General features: G+C 39.9%; 1 protein-coding gene across 11 annotated transcripts in view; it reads right to left on the bottom strand.

Annotated features, from left to right (window-relative positions):
• Window positions 1-21,981, bottom strand: part of ZMIZ1 (zinc finger MIZ-type containing 1) — a 470,647-nt gene that overhangs the window by 300,320 nt on the left and 148,346 nt on the right. For all 11 annotated transcript variants that reach the window (XM_084633918.1, XM_084633910.1, XM_084633912.1 and 8 more), the window contains one exon: window positions 9,889-9,968. The gene's annotated coding sequence lies outside the window, so the exon portion shown is untranslated. The remainder of the gene's footprint in view (window positions 1-9,888; window positions 9,969-21,981) is intronic.

The following is a 21,981-nucleotide window of genomic DNA, read 5'->3' as shown; positions in this document are numbered from 1 at the left end:
TGGCCCCCAGCCCTCCTCAGTTCTGGCACCAGTGGGACCCCCCCTCACTTCTACAAAGGCTCTGGTGCCCTTGCCTCCAGCCTTGCACCTCCCCGGCTCCAGGCCTTGCACTCAGGGGTCAAAGGGGCCTTGGGCATTCTCGGGGTGGGGGAGGAACCGCGGTACTCCCTTGACCACAAGGCCTTTAGCAGTCGCCCACCTGTAAGGCTGGTCCTGCCTGCCACCCCCTCCAATACCATCTGACCCTCACGTCTGCACTGGCCATTGCTCTCCGACTGCCCAGCTCTGAAGGCAGCGCCTCAGTCAGCAGCAGTGCAAAAGCAAAGGTGGCAATACCACAACTCCCCTACAATAGCCTTGTGACCCCCCACAGAACCCTCTTTTGGGTCAGGACCCCCATGGTTATAACATGGCGAGATTTCAAATGTAAACAGCTGAAACCATGAAACAGATTATTTTTAAAATCCTATGACCATGAAATTGACAAAAATGGACCATGAATTTGGGAGGTCCTAAATATATCCCATCATCTTTGCAACTCTCCAATTCACAGAAAGCTTGGTTCTCCAGAGCACTCCTTGTAGCCCAATGCCACATTATTCAGCAGGAAGAGCAGACTGCCTGCAGGGATAGGAGTTTGGCTTAGCAATTTGGCTAATCTGGCAGCTAAAGAGCAGGTAACATTTCAGAGAAATGGGGCTTCAGACATATTTGAAAAGATTTGGCCTGACTTATTGGAAATCCTTGGTTAAGTTCTGGCTCATGGAAATCAAGATGTCATTCTCCTTTACCATCCCTGCCCCCTTCCTTCCTCTCCCTTTCCAATACCTTAACTTTTTTATTCTTTTTGCCTGTTTTTGTTTTTTAATGTGTAATAAGACAGAGGAACTCTCTGCCACATGATGTCATGCTTCAGGAATCAAACTGATCTTTAAGTAACTATTAGGGAGTACTAGACACCTAACATAGGAGGCAGATTATCTGACATCTGCCTAACACAACGTTTCTTGCATATTGTCCGAAGCATTTGGTGATACTGGAGACTAGATGGACAATAGGTCCAATCCAGTCTAGTCCAGCAACTTTCAAAACTGTTGCTTCCACATGCACACCTCTTCTTACCTCATTTGTAAAGTACAATTTTTAACGTTGGTTGTTATTTTTGGCTTTATACTGCATATGTTTCAGGGTAGAAACCAGTAAGAGGCAATTGCCTTGTGCAAATAAACCATCAAGACGACATGATCTTTTCTTGTTACCATTTTTAAGCCGCATTTTATTTATGTTCATTTAGGAGATTTCAAAAAAGGGATTTTTTGGTATGTGGGGACGTTTGATGTCTCGCTAACTCAAAAAGTGTCCTTTGAAAATCCTGTGGGGTAAAGTAGACATTTTTAACAAACAGCTGATCTACTTTGAGTTGAAATCAATTATATTCATATGTTAAATTACATTCACATGTTAAATCAGTTATGTACATTCACCAACCTTGTCTCTCTTCCATTCACATGTGTAGCCATATTACATAGCACTTTGTATGTGTAAGTGTATATTATATAAATAGAAAAACTGCAATTTACATATCTTTATGACATTAACCAGCATTTACATGAACAGATAATTAATGTGCACTTCAAATGATTTCCCGCTTCCCTCCCATTTGTACATATTATTGTAATAAATCTAGAGGAAATTTAAGAATACAAACTAGATTAAAGTAACTAAAAAAAGATTAAAGGTAAAAAAAAGATTAAAGTAAGGTTAAGAGACATCTCTAGATATACACAAGGGAAGGAAATTCAGAGTTAAGATTGAACTCGCAATGTGCCCGTGTATCAAAGCTTATATGGTATAACGGTGGTGTGAACAGAAGTACATTTCAGCATCCAGAATCTAGTCCATGTGTTTGTATTATGCTTTTAATACATAATTTAATTTTGTTTATTTTTGTTTAATTTTATAGAAACATATGCCACACAAGTCATACTACCCAATTATCCCTTCGACATGCATTTCTCTAAAACATGCCAATTGCTAGAACAGCTTATGAAAGACCCCTAGGACAATAGATTTCTGATAGCTGGAAGAACACTCTGAACAGATAAAAAAGATTAAGAAAAAAAGTAAAAATGTAGCCAGTTAGCCAATAAACTGTTTTTATATAGCAGAAAAAAATAAAGATGTGGGCAGTATCTTATTTCTTTTGGAAATATTTCTCTGCACACAAAGAAAAAATGCACACTAACACCCTTTAAAAGGACATGAAAATATGCCTGGATCTTCTCCATAGCAAAATAAAATGTTTTCTAGTACAGGATACAGCAATAACCATCCTGAAAGGTTACATGATGATAGAGTATTTGAAAAATTGCTCTTATTCAGTCTTCTTTAAAGCAGGGCAGATAAAAAAAAAACCCAAACAGAAACAAAAAACACCCCACAAGAAGCCCTATTTTCAGAGGAAGGTACACCAAACTAGGGGCCTGTCTACACTGAGTTTTTCTTTTTGCACCTGCGTAGCACAAATCCCTGATGTGGAAGTGCTACACAGTATAATTTATCCCAGCCAGTATGGAATCAGCACATAGCGGGTCTACATTAGGGGGTTTACCCTGGTGCAGTTATGTCGGTATAACTTCGACAGTTCTAAGAACGCAGGGTCAAAAATAGAACCTATTCTGCTCACTTTGCGTTACAGTGAAGCTCCATCTTTCCCAATTGCTGTGAAATTCAATGAGGAAAGTATAGCTCGTGAAAAGTTAGTTTCAACTGTGAATCCCTTTGGTCTACCGTATACAAGATTTCCTTACAAAGGCTTAGAGGGCTTAAGATGACTTTGGATGGCTAAGTCTGTGTATGAAAAATAGCCTCCGAAAAATAAACTTCCGTTAAATGAAAATGAGCTGCAGAAACTCCCTTTGGTGTTCCCACTAAGACACAGCTCTCAGACAATGGCAAGATAAACTAAGAGACAAGGGAAAGCACTGAGACATTTTACCTCCAGGAAATGAAACTCATACAAATGTTTGCACTATCTAAAAAGTTATGTTATTGTCTTTTTTTCCAGTTAGGCATTTAAGAGGGTGTTACATGTGACAGCACAACAGCCTTGAAGACAGCTCAAGTATAAGGTTAATAAAGGTTTATTCAGTTCTATCTGATACACAGTTAGTTGCGTATTTCTCTATATTTCTGTGTGTTCACTTAGAAAAACCTAGTATACGCAGATAATTCTGAATTGAAAACACATTTCTCCTCTGTATCAAGCTTTTCTTTTGAAGGAAATATATACTTAAAGTTCTGGCACACTTATATTTAACCTGGTTAAGACAGGATTTGTTTCACATGTAAAAGACTACAGTTATTTAAGGAGTCATTTTACCTGTAGATTGTTTTTCTGTCACTTGGCTTCTCTAGTCACAGACCGATGGGTATTCCCGTTCTAGTCTATGCCAGTCTAACAGAGGCAACCAATAACCTTCATATGATTTTTATGACTCAGGACCCAGTAGTTTTCTCTGGATTCCTCAACTGAAAATCCTTAGGGGTATGAAGGAAAACTATGGTGCACACTTCCAATCCCTAAATGAAACTCCACTAGGGTCAGGTGAGTAGTCTTGCAACAGGTTGATAAGACCCAGAAAAAAAATAGAACATTAAAAAACCTACCCATTTTTAGATTCAGTGCAGGCATCAACCCAAACTTATGGGTTTCAAACACTGAAGCAAGATAGGCTAACAAACCAGATGTGCTAACACTGCTGCCCAAGGTAGCGCTTCCTGCAGCCTGTCTAAATTTACAAAATTTAATGAACTCAAGAGAACACTTCCAAAACAGTCACTGTGTACAAAGGGAATACAGCCCAGGTGCAAACTGCTCTTCAGGTTACAGGAACTACATAGCTTTCTGACCTGCAAACCTGCCTGTTGTTGGCTTCTATTTCTTAGGTCATGACAAACCTACAGACACTGTCTCTTTCTTGAGATGTCTCAGAGGACAAACTAGGCATGACTTTTACAGGCCAATCAAGAGCTTTGAAGTAAAACTGAATATTAATTCACTGAGATTGCCTTGTATGCCATGTTCCCCTTCCAAAGAGGAACTGTAGTCCCTTCTCAGGCAAGGAGACTTCCCTTTCTTCATTTCAAGCTACACTCAGGAAAAGCAGAGCAGGACTAGTTAGTGGTGGGCTGTAAAATATGGCATCCAGTTTCTTTAGCCTCACAACCATGGTACAGCTGCTAGAGCAGTGTTTCTCAAGCTATCTGATGTGGGGGACTGGCAATTTTTTTTTTCCAATGGGCGCGCAGACCGGCACCAGTCCGCAGACCACCACTGTGCTAGAGGATAAAGCCTTGATAAGTAAGTGTAACAAGCCCTATAGTTTCCTCTAAACCAGGCTAAAGTACCCAACAGAAGCCGAAAAGTCACTGAATATAACCTGCAGCCTGCGCTGAGTGTGGAGAGAACTCTTCTGATCTAAAGGCATTCCTGGACCATTTCCATTTCCTGAACATGTCAATTGCTTTTCAGGGACCAATCTACAGGAACAGCTAAACACATCTGCTGTGGTGACCTCTTGATGGTAGAGGGGAGGAGAGATAAGAAACATCTGTTTATCAAGGAAGAGAATTTGACCCAAGCCCTCTACTATGCCTGTAGATCTTTCCAAACACCCACAGATCTGACCAGCATACTGTGGCTAAAAATAGCCTCTCAGAAGGCCAGAGTGACATGTGGGATTTTCTAACTGTTCTCTAACATAATACATACATGATTATTTGAGTCTCTTTTTTGATCACTGATCTTTAACAGTGATGTTATCACATGATCCCTTAACGCTCGCCTTAACGATTCAACTCATCCAATGGTGCACGCTGCAGGAAGACCTAATGAGACCCTATTTGCTGACATAGAATTATAAGAGGTAGAGCTGTGAGCTGTACTTCCATTTGGTCTTGGGGAAAATAATGGAAGAGAAAACGAATAGCATGACACCCATTTCCAGTTCCAAAACCCAGAACTGCTGTTACTTCCCACCCACACTTCCTGCAGCCTTGAGACCCAAGGTTTGGTACATTTACTTCTCCCTATACAGGTTACTGTCTCCTGCCTTTCATGTAATATTTTCCTCCTGTGAGCTTTGCTTTTTTTTTTTTCTTAATCTCTTCCATTCCTTTCCTCCCTCACAGCTCCTACTTCTTCTTCTCCTTTGCTACTCTTCTTCTTTCTTTGTCATCCATTATTGTCCTTTTGTTTTGTTTTGTTTTCTCACCTGCCCACCTGCAGATTGCCTCTCCCTCTCTTCCCCATTTACAGCTCTTCTCCACTCAGTATCCTTTATTCCCTTCTGTCAGACTTTCCCAACGGACCCTGGACACAGTCACAGGAGTTCAACGCTAATAGCTGAGACAGACAGGTGGCACCTGGTGTGATCAATATCCCAGAATTTATTGGAACAGAAAAATATTCCAATTTCAATAAAGCCACTGAGACTTGCAGACCAAGATAGTCTCATTCAACAGAAATATCCATTCACTGCTGAAGAAAAGCTTAACAGAGAAGGATAGTTTGTGGTTAATGTGCTGGTCTGGGATGCAGGAGCTCTGGGCTCGATTCTAGACTCGCCTACACACTTCCTCTTTGACCTCACGCAAATCACTTAATCTCTCCTTGCCTCAGTTCCACGACCATGACATGGGGGTAATGCTACTTCTTTTCCCTGTCCTTTCTCTGTCTTGCCTCTTCTGAGTGTATGATTGCCGGGACAAGGGCTGAGTCTTTCTATGTGTAGCATCTAGCACCATGTGTCCTAGACCTCTGCTGGGACCTCTAGAAGTTACGATGTTATAATTTAATGGAGCATGTCAAAAGCATTTTTTGTTTATGAAAAATGACCTTCCATTTTTAAAGGTGAGTATTTTCACAAAATTGTTCAAAATTTTCTAATTTCAATGAAAACTGAAAAAGTTAGTTTTTTTAAAATCTATTTTTTTCCCCAAACAAAAAAAAACCCTGACAATTTCAGCAATATTTTTAATCAAATTTTTTCATTTCTTTCCATTTTTTCATGGATTATACTTACCATTATCCAAACAGCACTAATGAGAGAGTAAAATATATGGAGAGTTTTCAGAGAAGTCCAGAGAACTCCTTTTTAACAGAAGGCAGATTACTTCCTCTATAAGAAGGCTGTGTTTGCTGTTCTTGGGGCAAATGGCTCTTCCTTGGCTAGACGCATCTAACAGTATGAAATTTTGTAATGCTGTTTCAACACAGTCCTTGAGAGCGGGTATATTTTTGAAGTTTAAACAATGCCACGATGTTATATAGTGCGATTACAATGGGACCAGTATGTTTGCCTCTAATTTCATCACTAATCTCACTCATGCATAAAGCTGTATTGATATGGCTATAAAGCTTCCACTAATCATTGACTCATAGAATATCAGGGTTGGAAGGGACCGCAGGAGGTCATCTAGTCCAACCCCCTGCTCAAAGCAGGACCAATCCTCAACTAAATCATCCCAGCCAGGGCTTTGTCAAGCCTGACCTTAAAAATATCTAAGGAAGGAGATTCCACCATCTCCCTAGGTAACGCATTCCAGTGTTTCACCACCCTCATCGTGAAAAAGTTTTTCCTAATATCCAACCTAAACCTCCCCCACTGCAACTGGAGACCATTACTCCATGTTCTGTCATCTGCTACCACTGAGAACAGTTTAGATCCATCCTCTTTGGAACCTTCTTTCAGGTACTTGAAAGCAGCTATCAAATCCCCCCTCATTCTTCTCTTCCGCAGACTAAACAATCCCAGTTCCCTCAGCCTCTCCTCATAAGTCACGTGTTCCAGTCCCCTAATCATTTTTGTTGCCCTCCACAGGACTCTTTCCAATTTTTCCACTTCCTTCTTGTGGTATGGGGCTCAAAACTGGACACAGTACTCCAGATGAGGCTTCCCCAATGTCGAATAGAGGGGAACGATCACGTCCCTCGATCTGCTGGCAATGCCCCGACATATACATCCCAAAATGCCATTGGCCTTCTTGGCAACAAGGGCACACGGTTGACTCATATCCAGCTTCTCGTCCACTGTAACCCCTAGGTCCTTTTCTGCAGAACTGCTGCACAGCCATTCGGTCCCTAGTCTGTAGCGGTGCATGGGATCCTTCCGTCCTAAGTGCAGGACTCTGCACTTGTCCTTGTTGAACCTCATCAGATTTCTTTTGGACCAATCCTCTAATTTGTCTAGGGCCCTCTGTATCCTATCCCTACCCTCCAGCGTATCTACCTCTCCTCCCAGTTTAGTGTCACTCAAGTGGAAGGTCCCCATCTTGTCGAAGATTGAGGCCCTCACACTTCATCCTACAGCCCAGTCTGGATTGGTGTTTACAGAATCTCAGAAGGAATGTGTGCTCTTCTTACAATGAGGAAGAGCAGGTTTGCATAATCTTAACTGCAGGATCCCAGGAGCCAGAACTAATTCAAAGCTCTCCGAATTTGACTTGGGGATTCTACACTGTGACAGCAAGACTTAGGGAATGGCTCTTCTCTATAACCTTGTTTGAGTGATCATCTTTTGTTTCGATTACTCCGGTTTGCAAGATGACAGCTATCAAGACAGATTCCAGAATGCCTTTTAAAATGACACATGTCAAAAGTGAACTGTTAAGAGCATCTAAACAGAGGGGTTTGCATTAATATTTAGCTTCCCAAGAATCAAATTTCAATAACAACTGATTTATTCTCTCACACAAGTGCAACAACAAAAACATTGCCTGACATTGCTTTTCTGATTTTTCTTTAAAAACATGCACTTTAAGGCACACTTGTGTAGTTTATAACAGAAACCCCTCATCGTTTGAGCTCTTAGCACTCCCGGATTGTAATGTCCTTCTGCTGGCAAAAAATAAAAAACCTGCTCTTTCTCTGTGTTTATGAAGCCTCCGGAAATACCATAGCAAACATTCCTGCTCTACAGCAGTGAAACCATGTGATCTGAAGGCACAGCCAAGAACTTCTTTCCCCTGAGTTTCTTCATGGAATGGAAAAAGGAAATTTTTCCTTTGAAGCCAGAATCCATGGCCAGGGCAGCATACACAAGGTTGTTTTTAAAGATTATTTGGCTGAATTCTCTAACCCATGGCTGGACACATCATATTATTTTGTACTGAAAGGGTCAAGTCTTTAGACATATATTCAGATGTAGGGCACAAACCCGAACGTACCTTTTAGGAGACTGCTACAAAAATATTCCCAGGGTATTCTAAAGCAAGGTTTATCATTCTTGTTCTGTGCTATTCTATTTCTTGGTATAAATAATTAAGACGTCTCCCCCCCAGCAATGAAGACTTGATTCATTGGTCTCCCTTTTTATTTTTTTTTTGTCTTCCCATTTTTCAGTTTGGTTTTTGTTAGTACTGTTAATGAATGGATTTGCCCATTCAAGTTCTGCTAAGTGTGACCAAAGATCACTTGAAGCATAAGCTTGAATAATAGCCTTCCATTTTTATCAGTATTTGTAAGTAATCATTCATGATGTAGGAGGAAGAGGGGGGTCATAAAATGCTGTTCTATACCAGTGAATATTTGTTTTCTTGGTTTAAAAGGAAAAAAAAACAAAACAAAAAAGGAAGACAGCACTGCAGTAAAAAAGTACAGCAAATGGCAGGCACACATCACTAACTGGTTCCAGTGGCCATGTAAAAAATGTTTCTAATTATCAGAGGCAAAACTGGGATGGCATTTTCTGCTGGAAGCAAGACTTACACTATAACCTCCTTCCTCCCCTCCTGGCGTATAAATATTGGTCAAACAGTTTTTTCTCATTTGGTTCTTGAAATAAGCAGGTGGGTGGGAGCAGGGGGTGTTTGGAGGTGAGGCTGGGAAGAAACACTGATGAAGAAATGCTTCAGATCAACAGTCTGCACCTCACCAAGATGTATCACTGAAATGCTGGGGAGAAATATTGGTAGTAATAGACAAGGGAAGTCAATTCAATCATTAATGCCAATCCCTCTCAAAGTGGGCTCTCAAATTATGATCCCTGCACCATTGGCTGGTGAGCTGCAGAAAGCTGGATGGTCACGTGGTACTAACACCTCCTCCTTATTTCCAGCTGCTAATTTGCATTAAAAACAACTGAAAATACATTAAACATTTCCCTAAAGTTATTTCCCCACCTACGCAGTGCCACACAGGCATTCTTGAGAGTTGAAGTGGAAATGGTCCCCATGATAGCAAGTGAGGGGGCAGTTGATTCATAAGACAAAACATGAACCACGCTGCAAAAACACTTGAAATCCACTCAGGTACTCTGGAACTATGCCAAAGGCAGAGGCACAACAACCTATCATCTTATGGGTTTTAATTACTACAAAACATAGATTGAACCAAACAAAGAGAGTAGAACAAGTTTGAAGGAAATAACTAAATATGACAAAAACAAATAAACAAAAAAATACTTGTTGTGTACTTTTCATTTCTCACTACTCCTGGATATAAATACTAAACACCACTTCATTGAAACTACTGTTGAATTTCTACTAAGGGACTGCTAGTTTGTTTATTATAAGTGCATGTTTACTGGGAGCGTGCAGAATATGCTATTGCTCTCTTTTTACAGCTGGAAAGGCCAGTGCACGCGTAATTTGTTTGTACTGTATATTAGTATCAACAGAATTAAACCCAGGTAGCCAATGAATGTTTATACCAAGGGCTTTGCTTGCAGTGTTTTGTCATTGTCATCAATTGAACTGCTTCTCAAAAGAGCTGATGAACCTTGATAGCAACCAGATGAGTAGTTAAAGCATAAACCATGATGCACTGGCTGGAAAAGACAAGAGGCCCATAGGTATTTTACCAACTGAGAATAAAAATCTTCCTACCTGAGTTCCACAAGTGCCTTCTTCCTCTCAGGATCTGATGACTATTTTCTCAGTGCCTTCACATAACACGATCCATTTTCCTACAATGAAATATAGATGCGTTACCCACACATCCTCATCGGTACAACGAAGCATTTAAGCTGCTACGGCAGATCTACAAAAACTCATGGAACTTTAAAAGTTCTAAAAAGCAAGATGTGGGGGCAAAGGATTAAGATTTGGGACCCCAGCTTCTATAACCAGCAATTCCACTGTTTCGTTGTGGGATTAGGGTGAACAAGATTTCACATGTCACATGGCAGTTTGAACCTCAAAGTTTGCCCATCTGTAAAATGAAGATGAGAAGCTGTTAGTGAATTCTACTAAAGTGAGTATCCAGATTTATTAACCTGAAAAGGTAAATATTTTTTCTTCAGTTAAATGCCATGCTGAACTCTCTTTCATTCTCTTAATGGAGACTCTTTGCTGAATGTTATGAACTATCGTTTAAAAAAAAAAAATCCAACCCTGAACTTTGTTTAGGTGGAGGAGACAAAATAACAAAATACCACAAAACACTACCCTGTCTGAAGCAAAACAAAGCAAATTTACAGATTACTTTGGCATGGCCCCTTGACTTCTAGGAAATGCTGTTTAAATCATAAAAGAAATACTGTAAGGAGGGACAGGGGAATGTTTACTGGCACATGGGTTCTGTTACATGCTGTCTCAGCAGTCAAGCAAGATATCCTTATAGGCTCCTGTTAATAGGCACTAAAACTCAGAGAATACTGGGCAGAAAAAATGAAGACTGTTCACACACAAACACAGTTTGTAATCCTTTTTATTAATTTTCAACTAACTTTTACACAATGATTTTTTGTTTGCAAGAACGTTCATGAAAAGCCAGTCTTCCCAAGCAGAAAATACCCCATGTGATTTCAGTGCCCAGTCAATCAGCAACTGCTAATGATCAATTATTAGGAGTTGAAAACAGAGAGTTAGGAAACAACTCAGATGCTGCAAAATACCCAGATTCAGGGTTAGATGACAAATGTAGAATAATGAAAAAATGTAAGTTATGATTACTTCCTATTTGGATTGCACGAGCATTTAGTTTGTTAATGGATAATTCACAAAAAGTAAAAAAGCTAAAAATTAAATTATTTGCTCAGAACAGCATCCTCAACTGAAAGAAGTATATTTTCATAAAGACACAATCTGCCTCAAAAACGGATTTGGCTGTATTTCTTGTCCAGGTAAAAAATAACCATTTTAAGAAGCCTGCATTTTGACAGACACTATTGGTGAAAAATTGATCTTTTAGTTTCAATACAATAAGCTCTTCAAAACTCCATTATGTATTTGTTCCCTTCCACAGATACCTTCCCTCTCCCCCCACAATTTTAACTTCTTTCCACTAGAGCTTAGACTTTTGTTCCACTCAGTAGAGGAGTCAGGAGTCCTGGGTTCTATTTCAGGTTCTGCCACTGACACAGTGTGTGATTCTGGGTAAGTCACTTCACCTCTCTGGTCCTCAGTTTCCCCATCTGTAAAATGGGAATGATTCTACTGACCTTCCTTTTTAAAGTGCTTTCAGACCTATGGCTGAAAAGCATTAAGCATTATTAATGATCCCACATTATGGATTCTCCATCGATTTTTAAAAAATTGGCCCAAACCCATCTCTTCCATGCTACCCATATCCTATACCCCCACTGACACTCGCTATCACCAGTCCATTGGTTCAGTATCACAAACTTCTCTCAGTCCTTCTGGTCACTTTCATGTAAGTACTGCACTTCCAGTGAGGCAGTTGTATAAGCAGTGCACTGTGAAGAGGAACTGTGTTATACGAACATGGACAATCTCTCCTCACAAAGCTTCCAGTTTGCATGTCAGCACTGTCAATGCAATCATGGCTTGGAGAAGACAGTGTATATCTGCTGCTCCTGTAGAGCCAGCAGAGGGAGCACAATAACCAGTTTATGGGACCCAAAGAAGACTTTTTTTTTTTTTAAATAAAGTTTCTTGACTATGAAATGCTCAATCATTAAAATCCAAGGCACTTGGTATTAGATTATTTCTAGTACCAAAGGCATGTGTGGTGCATTACAAGTTATAAAAAACTAAAATCTCTGCTCTGAGGCGATGACAGTCTAAGATCAATATGTGAAAGGATAACCAACACATTACATACAGACTAGGAAAGTTGTGGGGGTGATGGAAAGACAACAGAGTTGTCTGCCAATTCTTGTGATTTTATCACGAGTCTGACAATATGTCGTGTTTTTCTTTAAGCCTCAGCTCCTGGAATCCTGTGATTACAAGAAAATCTCTTTTAAAACGGAAACAGAAAGGCAGTTGTCCAATTTCTAGCCCCCATCGTCGTGCAGAAAAGTTCAGAAACGTGACCTGAGTGCACACCCCAAAGGCTCGAAAAACACAAGACAAATAAAAAGAACCCAAAACACGGGGTGGGGTGACAGCGCGCGGTTTATAAGTATAATGACTTTTAAGCCAATCACAATTTTGGGCGCCCAACTCATGGTTTTTGAACACTTGGGGTTGGTAATTAGCAATTCTGCAAGAGTAAACAACAGGAAAGGAAAATATAGCTTGAGAGTGCATAGGACACACACAGAGCAAACCATGCACGATGGCCAGTTTAACATATTTCTCATTTAAATGCATCTCCTCGGTGGCTTATTGTCAGGCCTTATGGAGCAGGGTTTTTTTAAAGAGGGATTAGAACAAAGCCTGTTCCGAGCACAAAAGGGCAGCAAGGAAGAAGGTCTGAAGGCAAGAGTGGGAGAAGGATACACAGTGAGCTCTTAAACAGGAGGGGCTTGTGAAGGGAAAAAAAGAAAGAGGTGAGCAGAGAGAAATAAGCAGTGATTTAGCCGGAGAAGAGCTGAGCAAAAGCTTGGAAGGCCAAGGGAAGCCAGTGAAAGGGTACAAATAGGGAAGTGACACAATCCAGTGTTAAAAGAAAAGGAGGACTTGTGGCACCTTAGAGACTAACAAATTTATTTGAGCAAAAGCTTTTGTGAGCTACAGCTCACTTCATTGGATGCATTCAGTGGAAAACCAGTGTTGGATCTTAAAATCTGAAACTACTGATGCGGCTCACAAGAAAAGAAGACTTTCCCTTCCTCTCACATACAGTGGTCCGACATCACAGCTACCAGCCTTTTGACACAGGATGGTCAAAACTTCTTCTCAGAGCCAAGCAACTCTGCTCCATAGTCATCCAAAGAGGTCACTGCTGAGGAACACAAGATATTCTTCCTCAGCCAGAAGAACAATCACATCCCCTCCCACCCCGGGCAAACCAAAATGGCCTCAGTTAGCCCCCAAACTTGCAAAAACTTACACATGTGCCTTAAGCACACAACCACAGTCTCACTGAGACCTAAATTACTGTGGGTGCAACTAAAAATTTCATTCTGGTTTTAGAGTTATTACCGATTCCACTAATATTCTCATTAAAATGGATGATACCATTCAAATCAGGAATACCCCTAATACCAGAATGAACTGTTTAGTGTGCCAGAAGCTTTGCCTCCTCATTCATAAACACCGTATCCGGTATTATAGTTGTATCCCACACCGGAAGCATTCAACAGACACACTTCCTAAATAAGATTGTTAACTCACAAGTGTACGATGGTATTCAGGAAAACAAACAAATATGTACAAAATAGCATCTTTAAACATCAAATATAACCTTCTTTATGCAGACTGTGTTATAAGTTAGTTAACTGAGCCCTCTATAGGCTTGCAAAGTTTTTGCAATTTTATTGCTGCAAAATTTGGTGTAGCAATTTATATTCAGCATCATTTAAACTCTCTACATATTTCTTAGGCCCTTACAGAGCTCCCACCTAAAAAGGGGGAAGTGTCTGCTAGTTTTATAGTGAAGAAAAGCCTAAGAACCTAGTGGTACAGATTTTAAGTGCCATACTGGTAAAGAAATAATGGATATAGATCAAAGAGCCCTGTCACAGCACAGATGTAATAAGACCATTTATTTGATTTAACTAACCTCGTTAACTCTTCTTTCAAAATGCACATGGGTGTTTTCCTGTATAGCAGCGCATCATCAGTCTGTGCTCTCTCCAAAGCACAAGCACTGCTCCCTTTGTGTACTCCCTGTACAACACCTTAAAAACAGGACAGGCTTAGATACCCCCATTCATCGGCCAAGGGAACTGGCTGGCTGCACAGGGGCCACAGGCTGTCTCTTTCCCTGTAGTTGTGGGCAGACCCTGCTGCATGCTTGTGAGCTTCAGGGAGGCAACCTGTTTTCCCTGAGCTCCCACTAAGGGCAGTGATAGCTCTATATCCATTATTTCTTTACCATTATTTCTCCTCCCAGCAGAGGGCTGGTGCCCTAAAGGCATAAATGAACCCTTCGTCAACAGCCATGTGCTACATAATTTCTCTTCCAACAGGAGCACAGGGTTCTGTAGGTGCAGATTACACAATGAGGCAGTGATTATGAAGCTGCCTTAGGTGTACACTTGTGTGGCTTATCCATGCTATCAAATTTGCACTTTTTACGTTTACACCGTAACATATTACTTAAAAACAGCTTACTATGTACTTTTCTCCTAAATGACTATAACCGACTGCCTAGTGGGTGCAGTACTAACAGATTACAGCTGGTCAGGAATGGATTTTTTTCCCCTGTGAAAAACTGATGCATTTTTAAATTTTGTCAACATTGTCAGGTTTCCAGTGGTTTAAAACTGGAAATTTTTGGTTTTCAATGGCTGAAAAATGTTCCATTTTGTAACAAAACCCTGTTTTTGTTTAAAAGTAAGTGGGCAATTTTTAAAAGATTTTTTTTTTCATTTTGTCAAAAACAATTTCCATCACAAAATAATGAGGGTAAATTTTCAACTAGCTCTGTACAAGATGCTACACCTACGTATAGAAGTTTATACATTGGATTGTATTATTTGAGAGACAGCATCTAATCACAGACGGTACTGTACTGCATATACATTAACTTAACTTTGTAATTTCCTGACTTCTAAGTGCCTAACAGTGGAACCTTAACATTCTGTTAGTTTTTTATGAAAGCGTATAAATCCTCAGACTTCTCTATGTGTCTTAAGTAGCCTCCTCCAACCCATCAAAATACCCAGGCTCTGCTGCCGTTCAGCCACTCCCAGCCAGTTCTGCAATGATCCCCGTATTAGCGGGGCAGGCTTTTCAAATCTGTTCCCTGACCCCCTGCTGTTTGAGGACCTGGAGGTCAGTGTTCCAAGACCATGACCCAGGCAACCTGGCTTTGCAGTTCAGTCAGATCAAAATGCCATGTCCAAATTAGCCCTCCAAGAACCACCAACCTGAAAGGGCTACCACCCGTCAGGTGCAGTGCATGTGAAGCACCGTTTGTGTGGAGAGCACTCTAATACTGACTATCACTAGAGCGGGTTCAGCATTTTTCAATGGCACAGGTCCAAGAAGAGAAACAAAGAGAGACATCCCAAAGTAGCCGATAGCATGGCGGTTAGGATACTCGTGGGATGTGGGGGACCCAGGTTCAAATCCCTGTTGAGAACCAGGGAGAGCAAGAACTGGCATTTGTTTCCCCCCACATCCCAGGGGAGCACCTTCATCACTGGGCTATTAGCTATTCTCTCTCTCTCAAAAAAAGAAATTCTTTTGTTTTTGGAAAGGTGTCAGTTGCATGTAGAACAGGGAAATTTCAGAAATTCTGTGAAAGTTTTCACATGGTGGCAAAAATGTTTCCTACCCATCTCTAGTCATTACAAATCTTGGCTGGAGCTGAACCACTGAGATGGGAGAGCCCGCACTGTATCCTGTTACCAGAAGCACCAGCCATCCACCCCCACCGTGAGCATTCTTAGTCTATTTCATATTTCTAATTTAACTGAACTCTTCCCCGCCCCCACAACTGTAGCTAAACACACAAACTATCACCCAGTCTATCAGAGCAATAGAAGTGGTTTGTATGCAAAAAGGTTCTGCTTCTGTCATTATTAGAGCATCAGATTCTTCTTTACGTATGGCCAAGGAACACATTTGCAGAGAAGCAGAAGTTACTGATTTTTTTGGTGCATGTGTTGGATACCAAATAACCTGTAGGCAGAAAGGAGTCCCTTAAAACTACACTTAAAGGAAAGACTAATTATATAGATGAGTCACCAGGTAGCTCAGCAGCTATTACTGCTAAGAGAAAAGGTCTGAGCAGGATAACAAGGAAAGAAAGCAGTATGTATGAACAAGACTTACATACAATATCAAACACAGGGAGGAGGTAGGGAGGAGAGAAAATGTCTTCGGTACTCCTAAAGTAGATTATTGCCGCATCCAGCAGTGAGCCTCCCACCCAAATATGTGCTATAAACTTAATTCTCAAATGACAGTATCGCTACTGGGTGCATAAACACTGAGACAAGATTAGACATGCTTGTTTTTAACCATTCATTTCTCTCTCCAGTGAAACGCTAACAGCATAACTTTACTATCGAAATTATTACCCTTCAGAATGTATGCTTTTAACTTTATACATAGCAATTACGTATTCGTAGGCTATTAATGTAAAGTGGCAAAAAAAAATCCAAAATGTTTCAAAAAGGACAAATTAACTTGGTTTGAGAGTCCAGAAACAATCAATCATGCACAATTCATAGGATGATTCTGTAATCTGGACAGAAACTGAGTTGACATGAAAGCCATTTTAATTGTGGATTAAACGAAATTTAAAGATATAAAATACCAACATCTAATAAATTTAAGACTTTATTTGCTGGGTCTAGTAAATCTATCATAGTAGTTCTGGCCACACATGGATAGATTTTTAAAGAGCCTCTGGTATCTCCACTCAAGGACCACAGAGCAAAACAGTGTGGACTCTCCAAAGAGTTTAATATATAAGTGCACTTAGCCAATGTGTTTTACCATAGCTGACTGAAAAAGAGAAGTATACTTCATTAAAACTATTGAAAAAAGAAACATTCTTTTTTTCAGAAATGACTGAAATAAATGATTTCTCACTTTTTTAAAACAAATTGCTAATCAATGGAAAAATTTGCTTCATTTTGGTCAGGAAAAAAAACTCTCCCACTCTGAAGGGGGAAGTGGGGAAAGAGCGGAGAACTGGAGGGAAGGGGTGCAAAAGTGAGAGAAAACAAGAAACTAAACCAAAAAGGAAACTAAGTGTTTTGGAAAACTGCCAAATTTTTATTCAAAAAAATGAAACACTTTGAAAAAAAATCAAAATATTTTCACAAAATATTGCTGTTTTGGTTAAACTGAATTTTTCAACAGTTTATGCATGTGCGGAAATACTTCAGCCAGCACAAGGGCTTTAGTTTTGCATCAGATAAGAACAGGATTCTTTATTTAGGTGAATTATTTATCGGGAATTTATTTGAAGGACCAAAAAGTTCTGTTTTAGTTCAGTTTCTCCCAAATAATGATATGGCGAGGTTTCGTCATTTTGCAAAGTTTAAACTCCTTCATTCTTGTAGGAAAAAAAAAAAAAGAATGGAGAATGTTAGGTGGTAAGCTAAAGGCCTGCATTAGCAAAACCAAGGCCTACCTGCCAGAAGAAAATCATAATTCTGATAACTCAATTTTGCCGCCAACCAATATATATTATTATAAGTCTATATATCATCCACTAACCTCATTGGTTAGCAGATATGTAAAAGCCTTGAGATATCAAACTGGATCCTGAAGCTGGGGTATTTCACACAAGAATATCCAAATATTGCTTGCATGTATACGTGCACAGCCAAACCTTTTCCTTCTCATTTTTCTGTGAGGCATCTGCAACTTTGGCTCACCACAGCAGAAAGTATTCTAAATTACAATACTGTATCCATCTCCTTCTGTTGGCTGTATCACTATACACAGCACAGAGCAGTAGAAGGTTTGGTTTTGCAGCCCTTACTCATATAAGTAGTCCCATTATTTCTGGGAACAAAGGAGCAAAAGCTTCAGCATCACAACCTAAAGGAGATACAAGCACATTATCTAGTTTGAGTCTACAGTTCCAAGCCCTTTACTCTGGATTAATGTCACATAAATCCAGCACTGAAGAAAACAACTAGTCACACAACCATGCCTCAAAGGAAAAACCTTCATATACAGGGGTTTGTTGGCTAGAAGCAGGCAGCTTGAGGGCTTTTTTCCCCCATTGCCTTCCAATTTGTTCAGTTACAACAAATGATGGTCAAGAACTCTCCTCACTGATTTAATCAAATAAGCAGTTATGCAAGTACTCCCAAACCGGTAGCCCTAGATCTTGGGTTTCTGATCATCTTGGAGAGCTTTAGACTAGGATCCAGGTCCTGCCCTCATGACAAACCCTGTCAGCAGGCCCACGCTGAAATTCTAAACCGTCAACAACACAGAGAAGCAGTTAAAAGCAGGAAACACTGCAAAATCTCTGTCCAATGTGCAGAACTGACTTGAAAGACAATAATTCCAAAACAAGCTGAAGTTTGCCTCAGGATCTTTGAGGTTTTACTACAGGCTCTTCCTAAACTCTGCCACTGATGAGGATGGCAAAATTCAGTTAAACTGCTGTGGCATTTAAGGGCAAAAGCTACCTCCTTGCACCCCATTTCTCACACCCACCTAAACAGTTAATCTATATCATTGTCTATTCCCTCCACAACACAGGGTCTGATCCTGAAAAGTGACGAGAATTTGTCACTCTCACTGAAGTCCATGGACATTGTTAGTCCTTAGGACCTCTCAGATCAGCGGCTGTGGCAGCAGAAGATGCAGCTCAGCTAAGGTATATTTCCACAGAATGAATATTCCCTATCCAGGGGATTCCTCCCCACCCCCACTCACACTCCCTGAGCAAACAAACATATAAAGGGGATTGGGAGGGATGAGTGAGAGAAAGGAAACAAGCAAAACAAGACCCAAGCATTAAATATTTACATTAGAATGAAATGTTTCATTAATTACATACAGAATCAATTTGCAGCTATTTTCGTTAAATTTCTCAGTCAAACCCACAGATTTGCAGCACTTTGAACTGTGCTGCACCAGTAATTGTGGATGAATATTTTAAATCAGTCTTGAATCACTGTATTGCATTCACCAAATGAACTAATAAGTTGCTCATGTGTGGACTACTAATGTCTTTTTTCTTTCCTAGACAGATGGAGTGCAGTCCTGAAATCAGTTGCATTTGCAATTGGGAATCTTCAGAAAAAGACAAAGAAATTCTTAATTTTTCTGTTTTATTAAAAAATACAACTCTCTAGCCTGTGTGTTAAAAAAGGAAATTATAACAGATTAAGAAAAGCTTAAACAATTTGCAAAGATAGGACACAAGTGTTAGAGTGATATAATTCATCAGAACATTGCAATCTTCAGAGAGAGGCAATTGTGAAATACTATTATAATCTATCTAAGAGACGGACATTATTGCCAACTATGGCGTATATATCCCAATATTTCTATTTATAGCCAGACAGTTAAAATGACATACACTGGCACACCAGTTTCCCAAATCTGACAAATATGTTCTAAGCAGTTTACCAAAAGAACAGGATAGTAAATTGTGCCTATTTTTGAGGTGGTTTCAGACACAATAATCTAAATCCCCAAATTTAAAGCAACTTTAAAATTCCCTATGGATTAACCTCCCATTCTTAACTAGAATTAGGATACCCACCCATGCTCCACAGACATTAAATGTAAGTGTGAACAATACAGGAAAACTTAAGGTATGCTTTGCTCCCCTCTTTGCAAACACAGTCTTAACTATAACGCAAAATAATACAGTAGAAAAAACAGCATATGACCCTCTGCATAATTAATGCCACTTCTATTGACTTGATACATTATGCAGGATATTAAGCTCCAAAAAGGAACTTCCTTTAAAATCAGGGACAGGTGAATACCCTTACATCACATCTATAGAAGGGTGATATTTGCTTTTTTTCACTAGGTGTCTATAATGCTCTCATTGCTATAATATGAGAACCACACACATTCTAAAAGAAACACACAGGGGGCCAGATCCTGGGGAAGTTTTGAGCCAGTCCCTCATTCAAAGACCTAAACCCATCAGACCTGAACCATTGAAAAGAGACACATACACACACCCTGTGAAAAGTATCACTTTTTTCCTTAAAAAAAAAGTATCACTTTTTTCCTTAAAGTGATACAGAGTCACAATAGCAGCTCCCATATTACAAATCATCCCCCATCAGTACTACCTCCCTAGCAACCAGAGTAGGAGATGAGGCCAAGTATCCCTGTACCCGGATAATCTGTAGGTGCTGTAAGAAGCCACTGTAGATTAGGGAAGCCTTTGAGCTGCTCTAATTTATACCAGGGGTTGGCCCAGCCACAGATGCACAGGGACAGAGACATGGTTTAATACCATATTAATCGCCCTCCTCCAAAGCTGTGCTGACTGCTCCTTGATTGCATCTGAGGATCTGGACCAGGATCTCAGTTTCTCTCTCTCTTTCCAAACAGCAAATTATAAAAAAACGTAAACTAAATACACACACCGTGTTGTGTGAAGCCTGCATGTGTTTTACAAATCCAGAGCAGCAGCCTGAATACCTTTAATGCTCCCAGCCCCAAAGTTCACTAGAAACTTCTGAATTCACAGTTATATCTTTATTTTCACATTGGGTTAGCAAACCTCATTTTCAAAAGAGGGATATAAAACCTAAATTTAGAGTTTAAACCAACTTAACAGTATCTTTTTAACAAGATGAAGATAGGTGCAGTCCCTCTATTGATTGGATATCACTAAATCTGTAAGCTTTGTGGCTTACAGATCATTGGGTTTTCATGATGAATCTAAATCAACCTAATATTTGATTTCACTAAGTAAGTGATCATAAGGCTCAGGTGTTACTTAGTAACCAAGAACTCAAGGATAGAGATACCAATCTTCCATCTGTCTTTTGTTTTTTCTATAAAACCTAAACTGACAACCCATCTTAGCCACTGTAACAAGTACATTATTCTTTAGTACCAAGGAAATCAAACCTAAAGTGAGAGTGTAAAAGTTGAGACAAGTCCTGTTAACATGGCCAAGCTTTAAAGAAGGTACCTCATCATTTAAAAGTTACTGCATATCCTTTCACTGCTGAATTAAACTAAGACCGCTGTCTCAGTTGCATTAAATTATTAGCTAATTATCCCTGACTAAGGACAACAGAGTGTTTGTGCTGGCAAGCTGTGAAAAGAACACTTCAGCAAAGAAGATCAATGGCATTTTTGTCTGGCTCACAATAAGAAAACTGCTGGCTCGGGTTATGAGTTTAAGCCATCTTTCATTTGGCAGACAAGACAGCCCAAGTGACAGATCAATACAGTAACTTTATGATAGGCTGCTACTCCTGCAGATGGCAGAATCATAAACAGGCATCATATTAAAGCCATGAGCAGTGTATTACTTGGACAAAAACTACCTGACCTTTTGCAATACTTACACATTTTTTTCTTTTTATGTAGCAAAGAGATAAAACTAGTATGATTTGTATCCAATGCAGCACAGTGACAACCCTCCAAGATCAGATGTCCTTTAAGGGGCGGGGCGGGGTGGGGGTGGGGGGAGGTTACTTGTTAGTAATTCATGACTTACTAGGGACAAACTGGGATTTTTTGAAGTAGCAGATAGGTATATTGCTCTGGTCAATTTCACAACTCTTTGAGTGGCTGCATATTTTACTGTCTAAAACCCCCAAAGTGATGTAAACACTGCTGGGTAGCAGTGTGTGGGGAAGTCAATTTTTTTTGGTTGTGTGCGTGTACCTTGTCCCTGAGTTATTTGATCTGATCTGGAATCACTGATGGATCTGTTTATTCATCTATTTTTAAAATATTACCAAGGTTCCCCAGAGTGCTAGAGGGACACTCTTTTATTGTTGTTTAGTCAAAATTTGACTAAAGAAATTTTCACATGGTCATTTTATTCTTTACCGCTCCATAAGTACAAAGCATTTGTATGTCAGTTATTGCTCAACATCAATACTGGGGTTTTACTAGGTATGTTGCTGCTTTTTCAAAAAGATGACTGAAAGCAAAAGAAGGAATTCATAATTCTATTGCATAAATGATTAGCTCTAAAACCAGACAGCT

This window comes from Lepidochelys olivacea (genome assembly GCF_965140295.1).
Source record: "Lepidochelys olivacea isolate rLepOli2 genome assembly, chromosome: 7".
NCBI classification, from domain to species: Eukaryota; Metazoa; Chordata; order Testudines; family Cheloniidae; genus Lepidochelys; species Lepidochelys olivacea.
This window is presented reverse-complemented; position numbering and strand designations above follow the sequence as displayed.